Consider the following 12,952-nt stretch of genomic DNA (forward strand, 5'->3'; position numbering starts at 1 on the left):
CGATCACCACACACCCGTGCAGACATGCACCCATGCATGTCAGTACTGGCACTCTGTGTGTTTGTGTGTGTGTTGTATGGTGTGTATGTTCACATCCACACTCACTACAACCCCCATTGCCATACTGAAGCATGCTGTCTGATGTCACACACCTCCTCATACCCTTTGCCCATACAGCCTTCGTATGACCCATATGGTACATGTGATACCTGCACAGTGATGTCTTGTGGCAATCCCATTACTGAATAGTTGTATTCCTGGCCCTGCCAAGTGTGTCAATGTGTGTGCATCCCTATGAGAGTGTGGCTGTTTTGATGCTGGCTGGCACTTGTTCATGTGGACAGGCATGTGTACATCACCTACCATATAGCTAGCGTATCCCTGTTGCAGATGTCACTCACCATCACATATATGTTCTGAGGGCTCCACAACAGGGAACCCACGTGGCACGTCCAACAATTAAATAGAACTGTGATAGCACAACATAGTCGTCAGGGGTTTGATACCCTGTGCTGGTAGGTGTGTGACACAAACATGCTTCAGTTTTACTCTCCCACCCCTCCCTGACATGTCTTTGTCTCTGTCTGCCTCTCCCCCTCCCTCTCTGGTGGATGTGGAGACGTATTCCTGCTTTGCTTAGGCAGCAGCATGTGTATTTTAAGTGATGCTCATGATCAGCTGATGGCCTCTGCACGAATTGCAGCCCTCCCCTAGCTGATTGCATGTGGAACAGCTGTGGTAACATTCCCATAGCCAATTTCATGGAAACATACTCCAATATCTAGGAACATTATTTTGGTGTTGGCCCTTTTCATTCACTGTGAGCAGGAACTAGATCTGTTGTTTGGCAAACAGCATCTCAGATGGATTGAGGATTTACTACTGACAACATACACTGTGGAAACAGGGTAACACACAGGAGGGGGAGGTGCCTGACCTGACTACAGATTGTAAGTGCTACTATACTGCATTTGGAGTAATGTTGGTTTAACAGTGTGTGTGTGGCTATGGCTGTTCTACATGTCTCAATACCTGCCATGTCAGTTCCATGTTTATGAAGAATCCCCATCTGCAGGATCATCTGCAAACTGGGCAGTGTTATGCCTTTGTTTTCATGTGTTACCAATGGAACATCTATCTGTGGACTGCAGAAGGTAGTGTGAGGATTGCAGTCTGTAGATGGTGGAAGCCATGACAGTTAGTAGCTTCTTATCCCTCATAGGACATATGTTGCAACACACCCCATTACAACAGTAAATGTATGAGGTTATCACAGCAACATGCCATTATTGGCCCTGTGTATGTGCTTTCAGCCACAACTCTTTCAACCTTTGTACATATGTCGTACATGGAGTGGTGCATATGTGCTGTATACCATAATTAGTGTCACCGTATATGATAACAAGCCAGTGATATATCAGACTGCTACACATGTTATGTACAGTAGGGGTTATATTTCATGACATAACCTGGACATTCTGTGGATGTTTGTACAGTACTGAGGTCTGTGTACTTATGGTGAATTTCGACAGTGTGTGTATTGTTAATATGTACTTTAGCCTGTGTACAGACTGTGGTAGATGTCATTGTTCTAGTTCCTGTCCTATCTGATGTTACATGCTGCTCCACTGTATGGCACCATATTGGCTTACGTGTTTGTAGGGCCATACACACACATGTCACATACCACTGACAGCCATTAGACCAAACTGTGTAGCAGCCCAGTATATGTAGGGTCAGTCTGTGAGTGGCACATATGAGGATGGTATCGAACATATAGTCCATATATTGTAATATTATGCTAGCTTAACATATGTGGCCGTGGCTGTGTTTACATTGGTTGTGGTTATACACTTTCACACAGGTGTATCTTACCCTATGCTGTGACATACCTGTAGAGCCTACTATATATGCAGGTACATGTGCATTCCCCCATAGAAGATGTAGGACAGTGTTGAACCAGTCTGCCTGTAGCCTGCACAGTGCATTAAAACTTATTTCCAAAGGCAAAAAAGGCAGCATGGTGTACTTACCCAGTGAGATGTCATATGCAGATACTGGCTCTAATGCTCTTCAAAATAGCCCAAAAACAGCGACAGTAGCAATTCAGATGGCAAGTTTAAATCCTTTATTTTCAACGAAAAACAGAACACTTCAAACAAGCGCTTTCACCTGGTTGTACCAGGCTTTATCAAGTTAAATTAAATTAATGAATCTTGTCCTTTATTTACTTAAATGCTTGATCATGTGATCTTTATAGCACTTGCTAATTACATTAATTGACAGGGATCTTGCTGTTAAAAACACAATTAAAAAATATTAGTAATTCATAAAAAGTACAAGCCTATATTAAATGCATGCTAACATAATATTCTAAACTCTAACGTGTTGAAACATATATATACTTTCAATTGTGTCATAAAATTAATTGTAAAATGTGTGAACGAGGTAAAAATATTTAATATATAATTTTAAATGCTGTAATTTGTATTACATTGTGAAGGAAGTTAGGACAATGCACAGTGCATTGTGACATGCCTAGTAGCTTAGTGTACTTACCCAGTGAGATGTCATATGAGATACTTGCCAGATGTACTGCTGCTGGGCTTCCCTTAAAAGTCATGTATGTCAGACATAGCAGTGGAATGCTGTACAGATGTATGTCAATATCTAGTGGTTAGTATGTGGCCGTGGCACCCCTGTACCAGCGGTTATTATTTCTCAGGCCATGCAGGGGTGTGTGAAGGCATTTTCTATGGTGGCAAATGTATACCAGTCGTTATGTGTTATACCCATCTAAATGGCTGTCTACATCCATATTGTCAGGCATGGTACACATATTTTGCATTACGGGGTTCTGTGTATACCTCTGGACTGTACAGAGTGTGTCAGAATGTCCACATATATTGGCCAATATCTCTACTGCAGTCCACAGGGGCATTACGTGCTAGCAGCGGTACTTTACTATGATGTCCTTAGGATGTCTGTCGGTAGCCAATGGCACACATGTTATAAGCAGATGTGACCTCCCACACACACCATGTCTGTGAAAACAATCCCAGCAATAGTAGCAATAGTCTACTGATATACCTGCTATACATACCTGACATCCCCTTGCACCACGACTTTGTGACTATAGAGGCTGGGGTAGGGCTACACTCCATGTCCAGGACATATGGTGGAAATATATGCACATATAATTATCCAGATAGCCATATCTATATATCTATATATCTATATATATATATATATATATATATATATATATATATATATATAATTACACATGTGTAGTACTTCCAATTACCACTGTCATGGCAACCACCTGCTGTAGATCCCTACATCATGTGGGCGTGGTCCCTTTTCATTCCCTGCGTGATGGACATCCTTCCTGTGTGTGGGCATCAGTGTTACAGACAGCAGGTAGCAATACCTCTTACAGGAGAACTGGCACTCTCAGGGCAGCCACATAGTTGTAGGAGATTCAGGAACTACAGGCAGAGTGTGAGTAGAGTTGTGTTATGCTTTGTATAGTACTGGTGTTACAGGGTATGTGTGTACATACTAGTTTATCTTGGAATGCAGTCTGTCTGCATAGCTCACAACTGTGGGCCTATGCTCTTGCTGGTCAGAGGTATGCCTATCATGTTGTGTCTGTCCACCACACAGGTCCTGTGTCAGATACTACACTGGCAGTGTGTGTGTTGAGTGATATCAGTACATGGCTACATCCATTTCTGTTTCTAACCTCAATTCCCTGACTAACGGTATGTTGCAGACTATCCTGTAACACGAGCAACTTGCTTAGTGTATGGCAAAAGTTTTCCATGTATGTGCCTGTGTTCCAGCCTCTGTCCTCCACCTACATACCAAACTTTGCACATATGTCATGCTGTTGGGGGTTGTTCTGTAGTGGGCTGTGAGTATATCACACTGCCATTGCTGCCATCAGTCCACTGCTGTTGCATCCTCCACACATACAGTGGGGCTGAAGCCATATATGTGTGGGCTTTACCTACACAATACATGTGTGCCCTTATGCAGTCCAGAGGCAAGTGTATGTAACAGGGGTATATGGACCTGTATTAATGAGTCTGGGGGGGATGCACCATAAATACACTAGGCTGTTACATTTGGGGGTATCAGGGGTGGGCTACCTTAAGGTATCTGGATGTACAGTACCAAACACTTCACCTATATTTACACTACTTACATATATTGGGTTAATGCAGGCCTACTGCCTCCTGCCATGCAGACTGTTCTGTTTGTCAGTGTGCTTCTGATGGTGTCAGTTATGCCTTGTTATGTAACAGTTACATCCCATTTGGTCAACTGACGTCTTTACCACCTAGTGATTTTGTACAGAGTGCAGATAGCGGCTGCTGGACCATACACCTGCTTTACTTACTGTTGATAGTTTGGTATCCTGTGGCCCAGTATGTCTTTACTATTGTACAATATTTAAGGCTTGGCCTGGACAGCAACAGTTGTGAACCTTTCCAGACTACTGTATTAGTAGAACTGTTTCACAGTTGCATTACTCTGTTTATAAGGATGTCAGTGTCTGAACAGCTATAATTCATGGCATATACAACTACAATAGTACACAAATAAAGGTTATCCATTTCTGCAAACCTGTGTGTGGTGTTATATCCTATGACTTCTCTGTGGGCATATGTTGCAGGCAACGATTGGCATTTGTATGGGTGGCCTATACAGTGTCCAGCTGTTAAGGTGTTAACTGTAGGCATAGTGGCTGTTCCATATTGTGCGCACCTTCTACATATGTATCTTACTGTACATATCTCTGCATGTGTCTGTGTAGTCACATGTATATCTATATATCTATATATATATATATATATATATATATATATATATATATATATATATATATACAGATATGGCTATATATATCTGTATATCTGCATCTGCATATATGTGTCTGTGTATATGTACCCGGGGGATGTTGATAGCTGCCATATTTTACATTTCCTATGGGAGCCACACTGTACTGCATGATATGTTACTAATATTGGCCTGACATCATACAGGTGGGTTGTAGAACTGTTTACATGTTGTGCACATGTCATGTCAGGTCCTGCTTATGTGATCTGTAACACTTTAGTGTATTGCAGGGCTGACATGTTTGGCTGTGTGGGGGGGTATGCCTGTTCGTACATGACGTATATTATTTTGGGGTGTAAGGACATATTTGTAGTTGTCAATCTACCATTGCTATCTACAGATGTGTTGCTATATATATATATATATATATATATATATATATATATATATATATATATATATATATATATATATATATATATATATATATATATATATATATATATATATATATATATATATACATATGCAGATATCTACATCTACTGATATGTTGTATCTGTTTAGATATTACTATATTTGCTCACACAAATACATTTACATGTTAGAATTTATTCACTGTATTGTTTAATGACTGGGCTGGTTGATATGTTTTGAATACATCAGGGTTATGCATATCTGACATGGTGTAGTGGTAAATCACTTTGCCCATGGTGTGTAGGGTTCTGTGTTTGAGCCTAGTAGAGACCATTTATTTTGTTGCTGGGCAGAACATGGCCCATTGGATACAGACTGGTTAAGACACATTTAGTCAGTTGTTAGCAGGTTTGTGCGGAGGTTAGCACTGCTAATCTGATGTTACATCTGCTTACAGGGTGTTAGCTTCAGAGTTGTTTAGCCAGTGTAGGCATTGCTTACTGCCACACAAATGGTCTTAAACCAGCTTACTAGTGCATACATATGCATACTATTGCTTATTTGTGCTTAAACTGGCTTACTAGTGCCTTATTCAGTCTGACATTGATACTTCACATGTGCATTTCTTGCGGTACACCAGTTTATGTATATATATATATATATATATATATATATATATATATATATATATATATATATGCTATTTAGTGGGATTTGCAACAAAACTATTGGTTATAACGTGCTTTGCCATGTAAAATAGACTGTGCTACAGTGGGACTCGAACCAGGAATGCCTGCTCATTGGGCAGATACTCTGCCCACTACTCTATTGCTGTTCTGCTTCATTTGCATATTTCTACCATAATGTCATACCCATGGTTCCTTCCCCCGGCCCCCAAGCTCCATGTACACAGCATCCATCCATTCTCCAGTTGCTAGCCCAGCCATACCACACCTCCACACATTGCCCTCTCTGCATGTCTCGGTACTCCTTCAGTATACTGTCTCAACCCAAGCTTCTCCAGGCTTTTCATCCATTTAGTCCACGTACGTATGAGCCTTGCCATGATGGTACTCTGATACTGGTGCAGATATCGATGTTACTCACAAATTTGTGGTTCGTCCTGCCAGGGACGGACCTGTTGTTGTGTCAAGATTAGACTTAACTGGTCTGTACTGTTTCTCCCACTGGTAGCATCCTGCCAGGAGTTTGAGAAGCAGTGGTTTGCTCACACACCTGGCCAGCGTCATCTCCTGGTTCCGTGGAACTGATGCCCCAGGTGTGACATTCTGTGCATGAAGCATGCCCACACGCCCCCACGGCGTGCACTGTCTTTTATTATTCTCTTCAGTATAATGCAAGACTACTGTTCTCACAGTATGATTGGACAGGCATTGTTTTTTGATGCACATAGACTGCTTGAAATACTATGATTGAGCAATGTACACATGGTTGCTGGTATTAATTTACATACTTACATACATTTCCTTTACTGTTGAATGACTGTGCTGAGTGATATGTTTGTGATAGCAGCTGTATGTGTATCTGCCATGGCTTAGTGATAACTCACTTTGTCTGTAGTGTGCAGAGTTGGGGGGTTGCAACCTGGGAGTGCTGATTATTTTGTTACTGGGTATGATGAGAGCGGTTGGCTATAGAGTGACTAAGGCAATTTTGAGCAATTGTAAGCGAGTATGCACTGGTTTGCACGAGGGTCAGCAATGCTGACCTCCAGTTACGGCATCATACACTGAGTTAGCTTCTACATTGCTTAACCAGTGTGGGCATTGCTTACTGCCACCCAAACAGGTTTAAAGCCGCTTACTCCAGCTTACCCCCATGCTACTTTATGTATTTATTTTACATTTGTTGACCGGGACAATCCAACTGGATGCTTGTCCATTTTCAGCAGTGGCCTGGGGAGTAGAGCTCCACAGTAAAACCCAGCTACTCATTACAAGTAATACAGAGGTGTTCACATTCATAGAGAGTAACAGACTTAACATAGCTAAGTAACATATTCTTCATGCTTAGTTTATGTTAACATGTTGGTATTATTCATGCTTAGTTCAAGTGTACATGTCAGGTATGACTGTTGACAAAGGTCAGTTTAAGGTGAAGTTATATCCCTGTTTAACAGTTCTGGATAGGTTACGCTCAGGTATTCGGGTTAGGTTTAGCTATGCCATGCCTGTGGGGTAGAGTAGAAGAGAATAGTGAAGGAGTAGGTAGGTAGGCAGAGGGGGAGACATTGTAACTGTACAGTAGACTGTGGGAATAATTGGTAGGGGAGCAATAGGGAAGGTTTAAAGGATGCTGGGATATGTATGCAAGACAGGCAAGAGGTGTCAGTCTCAGTAGTTGATGTAGGGGTATAGAGTGTAAGGTGGGGGGGGGGGATTTAGCCAGGTGGTGAGCATGTGCTGATCCAAGTGTGCTTGAGGCGTTCCTTCAAGTGTTATTTACATGTGTCCTTTGGGACAGCTGAGGTAATACATTTGGGTAGGGAGTTCCAGATTCTGCCAATATAGTTGGGGAAGAGGGTGTCACCTACTTGTAACTTTAAACATTAATAGAAATGAAAAAGGGGTTGATAGGTAAGTGGTGTTAAAGGGCCACAAAGAGGGAAAGATAGTAGGGGAAATAGCCAGGGATGTGCAGGAAGGCTGAAGGGAAGGTCCACAGCTAGCCATTTCTTCTACAGCAACAGCTGTGCATATACACTGAATTTGGAGGTAGATTTGGACACTCACACCCCTGGGTGGGGGTGAGGACAACAATAATAAGTTGTGATGCCAATTAGAATGGCTTACATGCCTACAGTGGAGTGTTGTGACCATGTGTTCTTTGATGTTATTTAGTTGATTTTGCAACAACACATCTGGTTATACCATACTTTGACATGTAAAATAGACTGTGCTGCAGTGGGACTCGTACTGGGAATGGCTGCTCGTTAGGCGACAGCTCTGCCTAATTCACACTATTGCTTACATTCACGAGGCGGTCCGATTAGAACCACTCCAGCCAACACCTGCACGCCTCGACCCATAATTTCATACCCATAGTTCCCCCCTGCTCCTCCTCTACAGCACTCATCCTTTCTCTGGGTGCAGGTCGGGGTCTAACCAAACCACTACACACTGCTTACTCTCCACTTCTTGGGACCATCCTGTATGTTGTCTCGATTCATGGGTCATCAGGCTTTCCCAGCCTTGTAGTCCGAGTAAATACACGCACTGCCTTGAAGAGTCATTGCACTGACAGGAATCCAATTATCCAGTAATTTTTGGGTTGTCCCGCAAGGGACGTTCCTGTCATTCTTTCTAGATTAGACTTAGTGGGTCCACAGTATTTCCCCCACTGGTTGTATCCTGCCTGTGGTTTGGGGAACAGTGGATTGTTTACTTTGTTTGTATGTTTGTATGTTTCCCCTGTTTGGCTGGGGGGGGGTAATGGTACATGTTACACATATGTTGATTGGGCCCCTCACCCCCATTGGTGGTGCCTGTGATCATATGTCATTCTTATGTGCTGTATCATATCATAGATATATAGCTGTGTATATATACACACACACACACACACACACACACCCACACACACACACGTATATATATATATATATATATATATATATATATATATATATATATATATATATATATATATATATATATATATATATATATATATATATATATATATATATATATATATATATAAAATGACATGTGGCTATATGGTTGTTTGCATACATATATATATTTATATGTGGGTATTTATATATATGTATGTCTATATATGTATACATATGTACTATAGAGAGGGAGAGGTATATATCTATTTAGTTATGGATATATATATACACACACACTTACATCTACATATTTAGCTTCATGTCCTTTAATGTTGACTGGTATTGCTGGATACTATGTTCGTGGAAACATTGGGGGTATGTATATCTGTGGTGGCTTAGGGGTTAATTATATTGCCTATGGTATGCAGGGCCCTGGGTTTGTGCCTTGCAGGAGTTGTTTATTTTGTTGCTGGGCAGATCACGGCCCATTGGATACAGCTACATTAAGAGACTTTAAAGCAGTTGTAAGCGGGTTTGCATGGGTTTGCCGGAGCTCAGCAGTATTTACTTCCATTTGCAGTTTCTCACGCTCAGCTTCTACTTTGCTTAATCTGTGTAGGCAATGCTTACCCCTGCACAAATGCACTTAAACACATTTGCGAGTGCTTATATATGCTTACTACTGCTTATTTGTGCTTAAACCTGCTTACTAGTGCCTTATTCATTATGGCACTAACACTTCACATGTGCATTTAATGCAGTACTCCAGTTCACATTTAAATGTTATTTCGTAGGTTATACAGCAAAAAAAATATTCATATACAGATTTCACATGGTAAATGGAATGTGCTGCAGTGGGAATCGAAGCGGGAATGTCTGCTCATAATGCAAGTGCTCTGCCCACTATACTGTTGCTATACTGCTTCATTTGCATTTATCTTCCTTGTTATCCTCTTCAGTCATTTAAACTGCATTAACCATAGCTGAGCAATGGGCACACCCACGGTTAGCTTTAATCAGGTTTTTACCAAAAATAAAAGGATTTCTTTTTTTTTTTATATTTTCTGTTGCTGTTGTACACATAGGGACTGTTGGTGGGGATATGAGGACACCTATGAGCAATCTTACTCATTTCTTAACAGCTTCTGCTGTTCTACATTGCAGGGGTGTGTTTATTCTGAGAGCTGTGCTCTCAGACACGCCCCCTGCAGTCGTACATGCTCCATGTAAGCTTAGGAGGTTGGGTAGCGTGCCTTTATTAATATGCATGATGCGCTGCCGTCCTCCTTCTACACGGGCACTTCTGTGCAGGACTAAGCTAGTCCTGCATGGGAGATTAGTGAATCTGGGGGAGTATATGTGCAATATTGATGAATACCATTTATTTATAATAAAGTCAACATAGTAGAGTTAAACATTATTAATGTATACATTCTAGTAAATGTTGCTTAATGTTTTACTTACTCACTGTCACACAGTGGATATGTTTTGCACATACAGTCTTTGTCAATGTCTTCATGTCAGCATTTTTGTTTTCTTTCTGTTGCTAAGTGCATTTATTACTTATCATTATCTTTGCCACTGTAGCCTGAGTCATAGCTGAAAAGGGTCCTGGGACCAGTTCACTTTTCTGGTTACCAAAGTATAAATAAATATGAAGTAGAAAAAAGGAGGACGACCATGATAGAAATAATTAAGGAACTAGTAAAGCACATTTTAATTCTGCATCATTCATGAGAGAGAAAAGAATTCCCACTGAAGGCACTGGGATGTAACAGACCGACATACTTAGAAGTCCTTCTACTTAACACTTGTACATGATACAGCGAGGATCATTTACTGTAGTGAGAGTTTTCGCACCTCAGCAAGAGAGCGTTGGGGAAGGTCTGTCAGTTCTTTTAGAACTTTAAAAGAATCCCTTCAAAAAGCATGCTATTTATCTACTTTCTTTTGCTGGAAGTAGCTAACATCTATTTATAGTATAGAACAAGCTCTAACAGACACATAAATGCGACTCAGTCAGGGAAACATAGAAGCAGATCTGTTACAGAAGGTGTGTTAGATGACCATGCTTCACAGTCCTGCCATTCTATCTTAGTGGCATGAGAAAACAACACCACTTCCTTATGTCTAGCTTGACACATATAAAGAGGACTTGAAATGTATTTTGGGAAGAAGGAATGAAAGCAAGAAAACAAGATCACATTACTAAGGCAGGCCCCATCGTCCGCCATTTTGAAGGAAAAACATTAAAATTGTAAAATAATCAGTTGGAGTGATTTTGAGGCATTAAAATAGCTCAGTAAACAAAGATACAATGAAAAATAATGTTTTTTTTTGAGTTCTAAGGTAGACTTTTCCTTTAAGAGGAGTAAGTACCTGCATGACTTGTGCATAATAATAAATCAATTTTATAGCACCCCTGGAGGAAAACACTACAGTATTTTATTCTAAGTCCCATCATTGATGGCCAGATTAATAATAGGACTAATGGAGCTACAGCTCCAGGCCTGCATGTCTGAAATAGGCCCTGCTGCTTCTACTTCCAGTTAAGTATGAAATCACATCTTTATTGTCACACCAAATAAATAAGCTAAACCCCATATCCTTATCAGTGTCAGGCCCATGAAGTCCATAATCCAATGCTGCCACTATTTATTTATCTTTATTATTTGGGCTGGACCCTTTTGGGCTCTTTTAAATCAGATTTCATCCAAGATCCTGGTACTTGCTATATAGTAATATAAAATATAGTACAGGTTTCTTTAAGAAAGCTAGTCAAGCTATAGTAAACCTTTCTGGTGAAAGAGCCAATGTCTGTTTTGTCTTACTTGTTCATTCTTGACAATGCATCTACAGGCACCATTTTTAAAGCTACAATCCACTCTGCTACAGGCCCCACGAGGAGCTCAGTGTCTCTCCAGTAAGTGTTTTACAACTGTAAATGCCTGTTTATGTTGAATTGTGTTAGACATATTACAACTGTATATGTTTAGGTTGAATTGTGTTAGACATCTAATATGATTTATGCTTTATTATTGGAAGTTACTATGCCATGCTAGCATTTTGTCTGCACCAAGTTGTTTTTAGTATAATAGTATGGTCTATTTGCATAACTGCACCTTGTTCACTAATGTTATTCATATAATTGTGTTGTGTGAGACAGCTCATACTGGTGTCTAATTATTTCTATATACTTGTGCTGTTACTGGTAGATAGAATCACATTAGACAACTTCGACAGAGTGCTGCTTGCTATATTTTTATCTGTGACTGCATAACTGTCTTGGGGTTTCTTCTAACAGATGTTTTTCCAATTGGCTCAGTATCTGCATATACTAGTAGTTGGTTCAAGACATATTTTGCTGCATATAGTAGCTATTTGCTCAGTGTGTTTTTTATAATCTTTATAATATATCTTTACCATCTCAAAGTGCTTACTCTTCTCTGTACTCTTCTTTTCTAGACCTAACACCACTCTTAAGTATTCAACTGCAGTACCACCTTTATCATTCTTATAAGAAAAGTGCAGTCCTGGTCTGAACTGTCTGCAAACAGCTAAAGTTAACTTTGAGTATGCACCTACCTGTTTGAGATGATATTCATTTTCCCCTGGAGAGCTCTCTGCTTTGGCTTGTAAGCAATCCCCCACCCCCCACCCAGACACACACACACACACACACACACACACACACACACACACACACACACACACACACACACACACACACACACACACACACACACACATGCACACTCATCTTCCACTTTCTCTCTTATTCCCTTCTGTTAGCAAATAGTATCCATAACTGATCAATACTGTGTGTTTGTTAATTTAAACTGAGACCACAGTAGCTTACTGATACAAGGTTATCCTGTTTTTCCACCTGAGAAATGGTTAAGAAATGACTTACAGTTTTAGAGCAGTCCTTGGTCAATTGTGATTGTTTCTTAAACACAAACTTGGCTTTGCTTTAGCTCATTAGCAGCAGTACAAAGAACTGCCTACTCACACCCTTGTTCTCCCCTCCCCTTTCCCTGTTTATTACCTTAAGACAATCCCAAAGTTAATAAATTTTACCTGTGGCCGGCAACATTTTTAAAACTACAA

General features: G+C 40.5%; 1 protein-coding gene across 2 annotated transcripts in view; it reads left to right on the top strand.

Annotated features, from left to right (window-relative positions):
- The window catches only part of LOC122809059, a 632,045-nt gene that overhangs the window by 474,297 nt on the left and 144,796 nt on the right, over positions 1 to 12,952 (top strand). The window lies entirely within an intron of this gene.

Source organism: Protopterus annectens, chromosome 8.part0 (assembly GCF_019279795.1).
Source record: "Protopterus annectens isolate FY-2018-M chromosome 8.part0, PAN1.0, whole genome shotgun sequence".
In the NCBI taxonomy this organism is placed as follows: domain Eukaryota; kingdom Metazoa; phylum Chordata; order Ceratodontiformes; family Protopteridae; genus Protopterus; species Protopterus annectens.